The sequence below is a fragment of the Cotesia glomerata genome, linkage group LG3 (assembly GCF_020080835.1).
Source record: "Cotesia glomerata isolate CgM1 linkage group LG3, MPM_Cglom_v2.3, whole genome shotgun sequence".
Classification (NCBI taxonomy): domain Eukaryota; kingdom Metazoa; phylum Arthropoda; class Insecta; order Hymenoptera; family Braconidae; genus Cotesia; species Cotesia glomerata.
Window position 1 is genome coordinate 857,187 of NC_058160.1, and position 15,718 is coordinate 872,904.

General features: G+C 25.9%; 1 protein-coding gene across 1 annotated transcript in view; it reads right to left on the reverse strand.

Annotated features, from left to right (window-relative positions):
- Positions 1 to 13,159, reverse strand: part of LOC123260333 — a 43,908-nt gene extending 30,749 nt beyond the window's left edge. The window contains exon 1 of the mRNA XM_044721363.1: positions 12,760 to 13,159. The gene's annotated coding sequence lies outside the window, so the exon portion shown is untranslated. The remainder of the gene's footprint in view (positions 1 to 12,759) is intronic.
- Positions 13,160 to 15,718: the final 2,559 nt, after the last annotated feature.

The following is a 15,718-nucleotide window of genomic DNA, read 5'->3' on the forward strand; positions in this document are numbered from 1 at the left end:
GTTTTTCGTGAAATTCTTAAAATTTCTTCAATACAAAAATAATAAAACTTCGTCGCGGTTTTCTCTCTCTTTTCCCATACCGCCTGTGTAAAAATGTCATTTTCAATTGCAATTATCTTTAGTTAGAAGTGGTAAATCTTCAAATTTTAACAGCATGTGCATTATGCATTTAGTTACTTATATCATAAATTTGGAAGGTTTCTTGTAATTTTGCTCTTATGACCCAACTACCTTATTATTATTTTTAAAGGGTCCTGCAACAAGCACACTGTCGTTTACTCACGTAAAAGAACCTGAAATAGGTATAAAATTCGGATGGATACAAGGCGTATTAATGAGATGTCTTCTGAATATTTGGGGTGTTATGTTATTCCTACGGCTATCTGGGGTCGTCGCACAAGCTGGAGTTGGTATGAATTTTATTTAAAAGCACTGATAGAAGGATTTGTTTATAGTTAAAAATATTTGTTAATATTTAACAAATCATTTATTAGAGACCACTTTTTAGTCCTTAACAAATATTTCTTAGTATTTAAAAAGATTTATTAATATTTAATAAATGAATATCTGATTTATTAAATACAAACAAATCATTTTAAATACTAAGAAATATTTGTTTGATACTAAAAAATGGTCTCTAATAAATGATTTGTTAACTATTAACAAATATTTTTTTAATACAAATAAATCCTTCTATCAGTGAGGAATATTCATTTAATTAAACTTCAAAGTGCTATGTAAAAATGCAACTATGTTTCTCGGTTATTTAAGAAATTTCTATGCTGCTTTGCGTTTAATTTAAATTCAAATTATTTATAAATTATTCAGGAGATTCTAGAATTTTTTTACAGTGGTCTCTTTTACATTTGATAATTTTCTTTAAATATTTTATTTTTACGTAAAAATTTATTTTTTAGATTCTAAGCAGAAATTTATTGCTTTTTTTATAAAAATAATTATTTCTACGGTACATTGATAGAAGGATTTCTTAGTATTTAAGAAGATTTCTTTGTATTTAAGAAATCATTTTTTAAACATCATTTTTTAGTATTTAAAAAATATTTCTTAATATTTAAGAAATATTTCGTAGTATTTAAAAATATATATATTTCTTAGTATTTAAGAAAGATTTCTTAAATACAAAGAAATCTTCTTAAATGTTAAGAAATCCTTCTATCAGTGTAATTACCTTAATAACAGAAGAGAATTTTACAAAAAATGCTACTAATAAAATGAAATTTGAATTTTTTTTTTTTTTTTTCAATTCGGTTATGAACAAAAATTTAAGCTTTCAATTTTATTTAAAATCTAAATTTATTATCCTTTATCCTCAAATATTTACATAAAGCTATTTTCGCAAAAGTTTACTGGCCGACCTTTCATAAATTGCGCAGGAGTTTTATATTGATAAAAAAAAGAACAAATGTCATAAAATTCTGGGTGTAAGAAATTTAATTAAAAAATATCTACCGATACCAAAATAAAATAAAAAAGGGAAATTAAATAAGGATTCAATTTTAGTGAATTCAATTTCTTAATTCATTGGCCCATAAATATGCTCGTAGTCGCATTAAACCAAATAGAATTCAAGTAATGAAAGTTTTGAACTAACGAACAGTTACAAATTAAAACGGATTAGCGAACTTAAGCGGATTGGTATTAATTTTATTGGAAAAATAAAACAAATGAAATTTATTTTCACGATTTACAACTGAGCCTGAGTAACTATCGATTCTTCTTTGCATTGAAATTAAATTTACTAATTACTTTAACTAGTTTCATGTTTTTTAAAAGTATCGATCGTTACTATACGGGAAAATTTTTTAAGTGGTTTTATTTATTACATTATTGCTCCCCATCAACATCCGCTTGGAAAATATGTTATCGGTTTTGTCATTTTAGTCCTTAATAATATTATTATTATTATTAGAGTAAAGAGAAGTAGAGGTATATTGGAGCCCTAAGGCAATATACACCCTATAATTTTCTTTTAATCGTACGAGAGGAACTTTTAAGTACATTAAATTACCTTTGAAAATATTTTATTGATATTTTATTAAATACGCGAAAAAATTTATTTAATTTTTAAAAACAAAATTTATACGTCACAATAATCTAGAATTTTATTTTTCAAATGTAAATTTTTAAAAAGAAAAGAATTTATCATTTGAAAAATTAATATTTCCATGTTTTACCGTAAATTCAATTTATTCTATCAAAATTTAATTATAAAAATAAGAAAAAAGAATTATATTAATTTTAAATTGCTTAAATGTGCATTTTACAATTTTTAAACGAATAAAAATTATTTTTTTATTTTTATTCATTAAAAAAAAATAAAGAAATCATTCAGCAGAATTTTTTCTGTTAGTAAAATAAATAAAAATTGAATTTATTTATGAATGAATTAAATCAATTAAAAATCATCCACTCCGCAAATTTTTTAGTGTACCATAAGTACTATTTACTTTTCTCATTTTTTCTCTACTCCAGCAATTTATAATTTGCATAACAGTAAAGTTAAACACAAATTTGTTTATTTTTCGAGATAAAAATCCAAAACTTGTCAGTATAAATACAAATCTCAACGTTATATATTAATTTAATATCTCCGGAATAAAATATTAATAAAATGTAAAATGTATGTTGAGGAAATAAAATTTCAAGGCAAACTATTCCAACTCCAGACTACTCAAGTACGTATACAGAATGTACTTCGTTTGCGATCCCCTTGAACATCAAACGGATGAAAATTCTAAATAAATTATCCAAATAACAAAATTTTTTAAATTAACGCAACATTCTTTTATAAGAAAAATTATTTTTTTTCATCACGAAAATTCTCTCTGTAGAATTTTATTAGAATTTTACACATGAAAAAAATACAACAAATAAAACATATTTTTAAATTGATCGCCCACTTAACAATAATAAATGAGTGACTCAGTAATACATAAGTGTATTAATGAATGATTATAATATATAATACGAACAACGAATTTAGCCATGAAATTTTTGACCAAGGACAGATTAAATGTTTCCTCAATAAACAATACAAAAAATGTTTTTTATTAAATTTAAATTAAAAATTTAAAGCCCGAGTAATTGCAGATAAATTTTTTGTTGCGTAATGCGTAAACAAAAAAGAGACAATTTTTTTTTTAATTCTCTGTGACGCTAATGTAACTTAATCCTATTGTGTAGCAGGTCATTTTCTAAAACCAAGTATCACGTTTGTGACATATGTTTAAAAAGCAAAACAAGAGAAAACGTTTACGTAGCATCGAGTTACGTACTGCCCATTACTTACGTACATCAAATGTGTAATGGCCACGACACGTAAAGTTCACTATTGCTGATACTGATGATGTCTCATTGTAATAAAATTTTTTTGACGCGTCATCAACTGAGATTTAAATGTTAGAAATTTTAAATCAAATAAATTTGTTAATTTTATTATTGCTCACTGATACGCTGATAGGAGGATTTAGTTTTATTTAATAAGATTTAGTAACAGATACTAAATGATTTAGTAACAAATCTTTCATTACCAAATATTTAGTAATAGGTACTAAATCATTGATTAAAGCTCATTTAGTTCGACTAAATAAATATTTAGTAGTATTTAACAAATGATTTATTGGTAAGGTAAAAGCCCCAATAGATGATCATGTACCAGTATATGATCACTCCATGTATTTGTATACCTATATTTGTGAATATAGACGGACGGTGTGGCTTAATGTATATAGAATAAGCGAAAGGAAATGGTAGAGTAGCCGACATGTCTTCGGAAGATTCTGGGTTCGAATCCCAGTCCGAGCTATCTAATAATTTTTTCTCGCATATTCTATAAACACACATTAAGATGATCCTCTCCACATTCCTTTCTCAATCCTTTCCTACCAATATCCTGTTACGTGAATGTGGAACGCTTCACGTAATAATTACCGTAACTCCTATTCTTTCCTTCTTCACAGCATTATTTATATTTGTAAAAATGCTTGCCGTAAGATGGACGGTGTGGCTTAATGTATATAGACTAAGCGAAAGGAAATTTAGTATAGACCGAATAGCTCAAGTGGTAGAGTAGCCGACATGTCTTCGGAAGATTCTGGGTTCGAATCCCAGTCCGAGCTATCTAATAATTTTTTCTCGCATATTCTATAAACACACATTAAGATGATCCTCTCCACATTCCTTTCTCAATCCTTTCCTACCAATATCCTGTTACGTGAATGTGGAACGCTTCACGTAATAATTACCGTAACTCCTATTCTTTCCCGTTTCACAGCATTACTTATATTTGTGTAGAAGGATTTACTAACTATTAATAATTTAATTTATTTGAAGACAATTATTTAATTTATTCAATTTTAATAAATATTTCTTAACATTAAATGAATATTTATTTGGGAGGAAAGTAAATTTATTATCCGTTAATAAGTATTGATTAATAGTTAACAAATATTTATTAACAGTTAATAAATATTTTGCTGAGTGAATTTGTTTCGCTTGCAATGTCATGATATGAAGATTGTTTATAAACAAAAATCGTCTTTATAAAATATTTGCATTAATTACATTACATTATAATAACGTTTATTGTAAAACTCCAAATTCTATTACAGCTCATAATTATCTTTTATATTTTTAAATATTAAAAACGTCAATTTATTTAGTCAATTTAATTATTATCATGTATTCCAGCTATAGGGTTACAAAAAGTTTCAAAAGAAAATAGCTATTTTTGATTTTTTATTTTAAATAAATATTTGTTAACAGTTAACAAATATTCATTAACCATGAATAAATTTTACTTAATAAATTACTTATTAACTGTTAATAAATATTTGTTAAATCCTATGATGTTAAAAAATCATTTATTAACAGTTAATAAAGCTTTTTAAATATAAACAAATCCTTCTATCAGTGCTGAAAATAAATATTTAAAAAAAAATTTATTCCAGATAACTTTATTCTTGATTTGAGATATTTAGTTTGAATTAATTTGAAAAATTAATGACTTTAATTAAGAAAATATAGTTCAAAAATCAAGAATATAAATTATTTGCTTAAAGAATTTTTTTTATACTTAAAAAAAAAATTACTTGATTCAAAAAAAATTTTTCATAACTTTCAGACTTAATTCCTTCGACTTTCGATCTCGAAACAATTGTTATAATTATAAAAAAAAATAAATAATTCATAATTTGAGCAAAATATTTTGTAATCCACTTAATTCTTCAAAATGATATTTTATTTATGATGTTTGATGAATATTTATACTGATCTAGTATTTAATGGTCTGCTGCTCTTCCTCCTCGCACAGTGCACATGATTCTTTATTAATTATTATTATTATTTTTATAACAATAACTTGGGAGGAGCATATTTTTGCGTAGAGCATCGGTAATTAAAAGTTCCGAGCACGTAGAATCAGTAAAGTTGTACCTACGTGACATCGATCTCCGAGTTTGAATTATAGATTTTCTTTGTTTTATTTTTATACATGTTTATTGTTCGTGATTTAATATTGATGAAATTTATTTGTCTTTTAATTTTATCTTGTTCTGATCTTCAACAATAGGACAATCATTCGATAAACAGTATGTTTGTTGGATTTAGGATTTTTAAATTGCACACCTCAAGCGGGAAAATTAAAATGCCCTTCACTATCGAGTTTAAGGAGGTACTAAGGCAAATAAAGACACCAATAGGTTATGGGTATTTGGTTTCTTTCTCACGCACTAGTGCTACCTCTCTTTACAGACTATCGCTCACTTACTTCCACTCTCGTAAAATATCCAAAGTCGCTAACTTCAAACATTTTTTATAAAAAAATCAATACCGCTCGTTTATGTTATTTTTGATAAAAAATACTTGTTATAACTTCAATTAAATATTCTCAGTTTTTCAAAAAAATTCCAAGAAAAGTATGGTTGTTATTCAATAAAATTTTCACTCTAACTATGGTCAGGATAGGAAATACATGTTAGATGTACGATTTTTAATTGCTAATATTTCGAAAACCAGCACCGCAAGGACTAATAAAAAAATTTATTCGTATAGAGGACACTTAGAAGTACGGGTATTCAAAAATTGAAGAATATTGTAAGAAAAGTGATTTTGCACAGTACCTCCTTAAATAGAACTTCTTTATTCTCCCTCATTTATTCGTTATATCGTTTCTTTTTTACGCTGACAAATCATCTGATAATTTACGTACAATCCATGTATTATATTGGAGCACCTAAACCATCAACCATCGGCATCAAACTTCCTATCGTAATTAAATTAATCTTTCCATTCTACGCCCGCGAAATCTGGAATTTCATGGCCGCGTAATGTTAAATAATTTAACTGAGATTCATGGCAGTTATGAAAAGTTTTTACCGTGCCAAACTTAATATAAATGAGTTTTAAGCTTTAAATTAAAACTCACGATCAAATCCACAGAAAATTTTTTCATTTAAGGTAGTTCTTTCCCAACCTATAGTTTATGCTATTGCTGTCTTTTTAATTCGCTAGTGTTGCCTCTTTTACGGGCTATTGCTCACTTACTTCCACGTATGACTTTATTTGTTTACTTTACTAGTTTATCAATGATTTCTCAAGAACTATGTGGTAGGGAATTCCAGAATTTTTTAGGGTAATTATACATGTATTAATCTAAGTAATATTAGTTTTTCGTGAAATTCTTAAAATTTCTTCAATACAAAAATAATAAAACTTCGCGGTTTTCTCTCTCTTTTCCCATACCGCCTGTGTAAAAATGTCATTTTCAATTGCAATTATCTTCGGTTAGACGTGGTAAATTGTCTCCAAATTTCAACAGCATGTGAATTATGCATTTAATTACTTATATTATAAATTTGTAAGGTTTCAAACAATTATTTATTTTCTAATTAAAAAATGAAAAAATTCTAAAATTTTTCAATTATTATTCAACCATTCCAGTGTTTACAAACAAAGAAAAATAGAATATTAATTCTTTGATAGTCTTTGCAAGAGACAAGCGCTCTGTTTATTTACAAGCGGTATCCCACAAAAATCGCCCGGGGACAGCATATAAAATTTAGCTATCGATTCCACGATGAATATAAATTTTTTCGGGATTTCAGCAATTCAAATTAAATTATAACATTTAAAATTAATTCTCGGAACAAAACACTTTTGTAAGTTTTATTTTATCCTTAAAAATCAGCAGGCTTTCCGTCACTATTACTCAATTATTATTTTATTTCACAACCTCATGATATGTTCTGATGCATGTGTGATTAAAAGACATTAACATTAACATTAACTATCAGCCAAGCGATTCTAATACGATGTTAGTTTCAATTCTCATCTTGCAATTTATAAAAACATATTTTTATCGCAATAAAAAAAATTACTAAACAATCTTTTAAATGTTTATTGTTAAAAGTTAATTGTATAAAAAAAAAAAACATCAAAACTTTCTCACTTTCCGTGTTTGCGTGTGAATAAAACTCAAAAGAACCTTCCTGCGGATATCCTGTAATTTATGCTCTTTATTAAATTTGTTTTTATTCTTATCCGCAATTATTTTTCACACCAAAATGTCATCAATCATTGGTAAAAATAAATAAATAAATAAATGATCGATAGGATAAAAATAAAATTATATATATATATGTATGCTGAGCATGACTTATTGGATAAAACCGAGCTGGAGAAAGACTAGGACGATAGATGAGTCATCAGACACCACACAGACACCCAATACACTATTTACAAGCCTGTTTGTTCCTTTGTGTACGTTTTCTTCTTACAAAACTTTCCAACGTCTTAAACTTAACCGCTATAATATAAAATATACATGTATAGACACAAAGTACCACATCATATATTATAATTATGATAATAATAATGATACTCGTAAAATCCACACACGGTTTCGATTCTAGCGTGACCAGACGTTTCTTTATGCTCACTAAAGTAGTCTAGAGCCTCGTTTATCTATTTAGTTAAATAAACTTATTATTATTATTGTTATTTTTTATTACTATCTTCATGTATACGTCTATATCTATTGAAACTGAACAATTCTAACTTTTTTAGTGACTCAAATATACAGCTTCAAATTCTGAGCGCTGTATCAAAATTAATATTTCGATCAGAAGAATTAAAAATTTAAAAGATAAGCTCCTTAGAAGAGCCTTTGACTTTGACTTTGAAAATATACTTTATTCATCTTTTAATTTTACATTGTTTATTTTTGTATCTATTTTAAAAAATTTAACCAAACTATATTTATCTATTTATTACTTTTGTGTTTTTGTGTGTTTTGCTTTTGTATTTTAAGGAAAAAATTTGAAAAACCTTATGAAATTTGTTAGAAGAGTCAAGTTTCAGTTTCATATAGATTTATTAATATAATTTTAAATGTTACATTTTACATATAACAATGTATCACAAACATACTTTAATACTAGTACCCGTTCATAGAACTGCTATCCTTTATTAAAAAGTTGATGTGACGTTTTCATTGTTGTCACTTTTCGTTGCTATAGTGACCACTTTGGCAACGGTTCCCATAGCAACGGTTACCATAGCAACAGTTACTATGATAACAGTTACCATAGAAACCGTTACTATAGCAACGGTAACTATGGCAACGGTTATTACAGCAACGGTTAACATGAAAAATGTTACTATGGCAACGGTTACTATGACAACGGTTACCGTAGCAATGGTTACTATGACAACGGTTACCGTAGCAATGGTTACTATGGCAACGGTTAAGTATTAATGAGTAAAATTTGTAAAAATATTGATTGATTAAATTGTAGATAATAAATATTCTGACAGAAGCGCGTTTGATTTTCTAGTCTAGTAAAAAATAAAAATAGGGTAGAAGTACCGTTTGTGGCCAATGTACCGTTTTTGGCTATTTATTATTCAAATAAATGATAGAAAAGAATTTATATTAATAAACCATTACAAAATCAATTTGTTTTAATATAAATTTTTTAAAACTCAACAAAAATATGGTTATAATATTATAATTTTTTATAAATTAATTCAAATGTTAAAATTAATTCAAACTGGCGAAAAACGGTACTTCTACCCTACATATCACAGTTGGCTTGCTTATAAAATATTTACAATCGATTTATATCATGAGCGGGGAAAATTAAAAATACAAAAACTCACTGACAATTGGAAGAGTCAAAAAATCGTTTCTATTTTATATGTTTCGCACTCAACTCTCTTGTAAGGAGACAATATAGCGACCAAGCGCCTTCTGTCGGAGATTTTCAACACTATATTCTATCATAAATTTTAAGGGAATTTTTTTTCAATTTATAGAACAATATTTTGCTGTTAGAGAGGACAAATAAATATTCATTCATAACTAATTACTCTGATAAACATATCAAAAATTATACATGCACATATAATTGAATATTTTTTACCGACAGTTCACTAAAAAATAGATACCGGCTTCTAAAATTATACACACTATTGATTGTAAGGAAAATAAAATATTCTTAACTATTTTTTTTCTTTTTGAGTCATTACACTATTATATTTAATATAACATTAATTTAACACGGTGCAAATTTTTCCGTTCCGTCTATCTGGAAAGAATTTTTTTAATTTAGTTTGAAACGCTCATTTACTATATTATGTTTATAGAGTTTATTTTTAATATCCCGTATCCTCTTTATTCTTTATATTTATTCTTTACTGACAATTCTTGTAAAAGTAATTTTATTATTTTTTATGACAAATAAAAATTTAAATAAATTTAACATTAAATCTACAAAAATAATTTTTTTTTTTTAAATAAAAAATTCCTAAAAGCCCCAAGTACTTAAGTGGAAAATAATTCTTCTGACCACATGCATATAAAATAATGTACATGCATAAATTGCGGTCTGAGAAACAGCATAAAATTATATCATTGCAATGAATCTCTAGGATTCAACAACCAAATGAGAGTAGTATATAAATTCAAATGCACGTACATATTCATACACATGTATGGTCATGCATAGAGTACTTATGTGGTAGCATGTGAAGTGATATTCCCCTTGGTAAGTTTATAATCAAATTCCATTGCCGCGTGCCCTAGAATTTGCGCTCTCTTCTTGTTACACAAAACATAATACTAACAATAGCGTATTCGAATATATTATCAATTTCACCTTCTATTTGCTAAAATAATTTAATTAATATTATTTAACATCAAATACGATTTAATTAATTATTCCATTTAAAGTTCCAGCGGAATATTAGCGATTATATGGATATTAATGCGCGTAATTATAATTTCTATTATAAATCACTAGATACGTTGTCATTAATGCCGCGATTTCAAACTTGAATTATTGGTGAAAATTTATGAAAGTCCTTTTTATTTTATATTGATTAAATATATGCTTCAGCTTTAGACTTGATTATTTTGCTATTTTTTTTTAAATTTTATATTATTTTTTCCGTCGATAAATATATATATATATAGTAATTATAGTAAGTAGTTATTGAGTAATTTATTACTGAATAAAGAGAAAGGAGGAATCACTTGATTTTTTATTAAAGTTTCTAATGTGCTCAGACATATTATAAATTTTTAATTATTTTGTTAAGGAAATCAAAATTACGTAGATTTTTTTTATAATTTAAAATTAATATACTGAAAAAAAATTTATTGGAAAATTTTCTTTGGCAATAAGATATATATTTTGTGTAATTAAGCAAAAATAAATTTTTTTTGTCAAAAGAAATTGATGAAAATAATTTATCTTTTATAATAAAAAATTATAATGTATTATTTAGTCAATAAATAAATAATAGTATTTAATTAAATTTCATAATTTCCGTGTGCATTTATTAAAGATTTTATTATCATTATTATTAATGTTATTATAAAATAAAAAAATAAAATGATGGTTGATTAAACATCGGAAAAGATTGCTGTTACTTAATAAATTTAATACAAAAACAATTTTTAAATTTATTTATAATTTATTTTGTTTCTTCAGGGCAATCAAATTAACTCGGTAATTGGAGCAATTAACGTATCAAAAGACCCGATAACTCACAAAAATACAAACACGGAATATTTTTATAATTCTCGAGATAAAAACGTTAATTCAATATCAGAAAATACACGAATATAAATACAATATGAACAGGAATGTACAAACGTGCGCGAACAATTCAATGTTTAGATTTCATTTAAAATAATAAGTGTTTTTTTGTCTATCGATTGCATTACCAAGCTATCATATCTACGATTAATACATAATTACCATACGTGTTGGTATATTAAAAAAATTCTTCATAATCGTTTGGCCTTCAATGAAGCTTTACATTCCTCACTATTTATTTTATCTTTTGTAAATTAAATTAATTCTTTAAAATACTTTAATTTTAAATTCTCAGATATTTTACTTATCATCAATTATTTTAAATAAAAAAAAATCATGAATTTTTTACCCGTCAAAGTATCAATTACTTTTTAAAAAAAAAGATTTTTTAACTTATTTTTAAGCAAAAATATATGCAATTGTTTTTTTTTTAATTTTGACGATTAAAATGGCTCCATTAACAATTTATAATTAATTAATTACTTATAAAAATTACAATTTCATATTTTTTTTCAAGAAAAACAAAATTCATCGATAATTATTTATAAAAATAACATTTTAATTTTTCCGTAAAAAAAATTTTTTTAAATAAACTATTAATTAATTATAAAATTAATAAATATTAATTAATTAAATAAATAACTATTAATAAATAAAAATAAATTATAAATTTAAAAATAAAAAATATTTTTGCCCTCAAAGGTCGCCTGAATATTAATTTAAAACAAAATGAACCCTCTTGACTTTTATTTTTTAAACCTTCGATTTAAAAAAAATAAAATTTCAGTAAAATGACCAATAATTTAGATAAAAAAAACTAAATAATTTTTTTCATAAAAATACTCATTAAAAAAAAATATTAAACCTATCCAAACAAACTTTAAATTGGAGTAGATTTAAATTTAAAGAGCCAAGTAGGTACAAGCGTGTATTAAAATCCTTTGACATGTCAACCATTAAAAAAGGTCAAAATAAACTTCCTCACACCCACACCCACCTATTTAATTAACTCTTTTTAAATATCATTGAAAAAAATCTAAAATTAAAAAAACAAATTTAAATAACCCCCATGAAAAAAAAAAATATATGTTAAAATATATTTTAAATATATTAAAAATCTATATAAATTATATATAGTAAATATATTTCTAATAACTAAATTTTGGTCAATTTTCATATTTATTTTAGATATATTAAAGATATATTTTTTTTTATATTTTTAGCTATGTATTTTTTATGTATTTTAAAATATATCTTAAATATATCTAAAATATATATAAAAACCGGTCAAAAATTAGTTATTAAAAATATATTTACTATACATATTTTTTATAGATTTTTAATATATTTAAAATATATTTTTTATATATCTCGACATATTAATAAAGTTAGCTGACATTTTCGATTTTTTTATTTTGCTTAATTTATTAAATTATAACTAAAAAATATTTTTAAAAAATTGCACTTATAGTTCTTGAAGTTTTTAACAAATGAAAAAATTTTTTTTCTAATAATTCTTTAATTAAAAAAATAATCCAAATTTTTAGATGTCAGCTAACTTTATTTTCATTATCTCGACATATATTTTTTTTGGGGGGAAAAATTCAAAAATTAAAATAAAAAATCTAAATCTTACCACGAGCAGCCCTTAATTGCAAACATCCCCCGCATAATCCTGTAAACTTTGACGCTTAAAAACTCACCCACCAAAAATCACAAACAAACCAAAAATAAAAAACAGTAAACACTAAAAAATTTCCACGGCACAGCGGACGTAACCCATGGCGACGCTTGTCCTGTTACCTGGAATTTAACCTGTTTAGAGGCAGGTGAATATCACCGTAAAAATAATTTCAAAATTAATATTTTGGAGCACAAATTTTTCCCAGCAACCCGCTTGAAATTCTCAGTAAAATTAATTAATTAATTAATTATTTAATTTTTATTAGTAACAAAAATTAATATTTGAGTAACATTCATTAAGCGCACAAGTACAAAGAGTTTGACCAACGTCCGGCGCGATACTAAACTAAAGTAACAGCGAGCAGTGCCTAAGGCTACATGACATCGGTTTGTGTATGTTTTCTGCCGCGTACCTGCGATCGCGAGAGTACAAACACTGTACAGTGTGCGCAAGCGTCGATAAAGAAACATATGTATATATATATATATATATATATATATATATATACTGCTGCTATATATATATATAGCGTAAATTGCTCAAGTAGAGGTAGAGTGAATGGAAAGGAATAAGTCAAAAGATTTTGAACTCTATCTCAGTCTTGCGTTTGTACTTGTCAATGTATGGAACAATTTGCTTCCTTTCCATCGTACAGTACTTATACTGTACCGAGCAGTAACATTACCCTTAACATTTGCTCTTTCGTTTGATAACGACGTGCACACAGCATCTCTGACTCTATCTGGCTTAGCTTCAACTTTCTGGCTCTGGTCTGATCCAGACGCCGTTATTATCAACTGACTTGCTCTTCTTAAAGAATTCCAATTGATGCTCAAAAGACAAAGAGGACAAAGGCACTCATATAAAAAATATTATTCAGTTTCTTGGCTTTTTTTCACTTTTTTCATTCAGTCTTTGAGTTCTTTTGTTGGGCCTTTGGGCTTTTGTTTGATAATTACGCTGGGATTCAATGAGTTTAAATGAATTTTTTTGAATTATTGGAGTATTGAAGGGGAAAAAGGAGAGATTTTAAGTTTATTGGCAAAAAATTAATCAAATTGCCGGGTAATGATGCTTAGCTACACTGATATAAAAACAATCTTGATTCAAGAAACTTTTTTCCTTCAAAACTTGAACTCTTGAAACTAGATATAGATACATCGTGTTACTAGAACCATAAGGGCGTATAAAAATTTTTTTTTTGCTCCAATTAATGTAAAAATGTTGAAAATATTAACATCTATGGAAAAAACGGAAAAAAAAATTTTTTTTGTGATACGCCCTTATGGTTGTAATAAAACATTTTTCTAAAACCATAAGGGCGTACTCTGTTTTTTCGGTTTATCATCAATTATGGGTCAGAGTAAGAAAAAAAATTGCAAAGGTAATAGAATATCACTCCACAACTTGATTTATGTCAACAAATATTTATTTAAGTGAGAAAACTAATAAAAAATTAAGGAAAAATAAATTCACCAGAGTATTACTCCAATGCCATCTCTATCGTCAGGATCATCTGTGTCTAAGATTATAAAAGTAAAAAAAAAGATTTCTTAATTTTTTTTTAACTAGATAATGACAAAAAAATTTATAAACTATGACCATGGCTGAAAATTAAACTTTGATAATACCGATGATATTTTGTGGGACAGTGCCTGATGTACAAAAATGATTTAGATCATCAAACTTGCTTCAAGATATTGGTATTGAAGAATCATAACAATTCTCAAGAACAAATTTCTTTTTGAATGACTTTTTAGTAGATTTCATAGAAATCTAACTATTGCATTGGTCCTCATGACGGAACTTTTGAAAAATTTTGCTATATTTCGACTCAGCTCGTCAAGCGGATTCAGAAAATGCATATGGTTCAAAAGTTTATATATGTATGTATTTATATATATATATACGATATAATCGGCATTGTCTCTTCTCTAACTCTCGTAATTCTATACGGATCTCAATAAAACGTAACATACTTATTCTTAGGACGATTTCCGAGGTTAAGTTCTAAGATGAGCCAAATCTGTCGATTAGTTTAGAAGTGAGAGCAATTCAAAAATTTTCAAAAATCGCAAAAAATTTTCACTTTTACCTTATTTCCGTGCAATAACAATGGAACGCGACATTCTATCGGATTTATGTAAATTGCATTTGAAAGCTTATTTAATAAGCTTCAATTTGTGTACTTATTTATTTCTCCAAATTAAATAGTTTAGGAATAATAGCAATTCAAAAATTTTCAAAAATCGCAAAAATTTTCACTTTTACCGTATTTTGGTGCAATTACAATTGAACGCGATATCTTATCAAAATTCTATAAATGGTATCTGAAAGCTTATTAAATAAGCTTTAATTTGTGTACCTCATTATCAGTCTAGGCCAAAAATCACCTACTTTCTCAGACAGATATAATGAAATTTTACTTTTGCATTCGTTTTGACGTCATTGTTGTTTAATCAGACAGAAATTTATTTTTTTTTTTTTTCGTATGCAACCCTAGTAGTATTTTTATTATTCATCATGAAATCTACTTCCATTTCGGCTGCCGAATGGCCTTTTTTTAAAATTACAGTTTTAAATTGCTTACAAAACTCTTTTGTTAATTGTAAATAGATCTGAAGTAAAAAAAAAATCAATTTTGAAAAACTTTGAGGCTAATTTTATTAACTTGAAGACATACCGATTGTTCTCAAGTTGTTATGAATTTATTTTTTTCTTAATTTTTCATTCGATTTTTCACTCAAATAAATATTTGTTGATATAAATTAAGTTGTGGAGTGATAATTTCTATCACCTTTGCAATTTTTTTTTTTTACTCCGACCTATAATTGATAATAAACCGAAAAAACAAGATACGCCCTTATGGTTTTAGAAAAATGTTTTCTTAAAACCATAAGGGCGTATCACA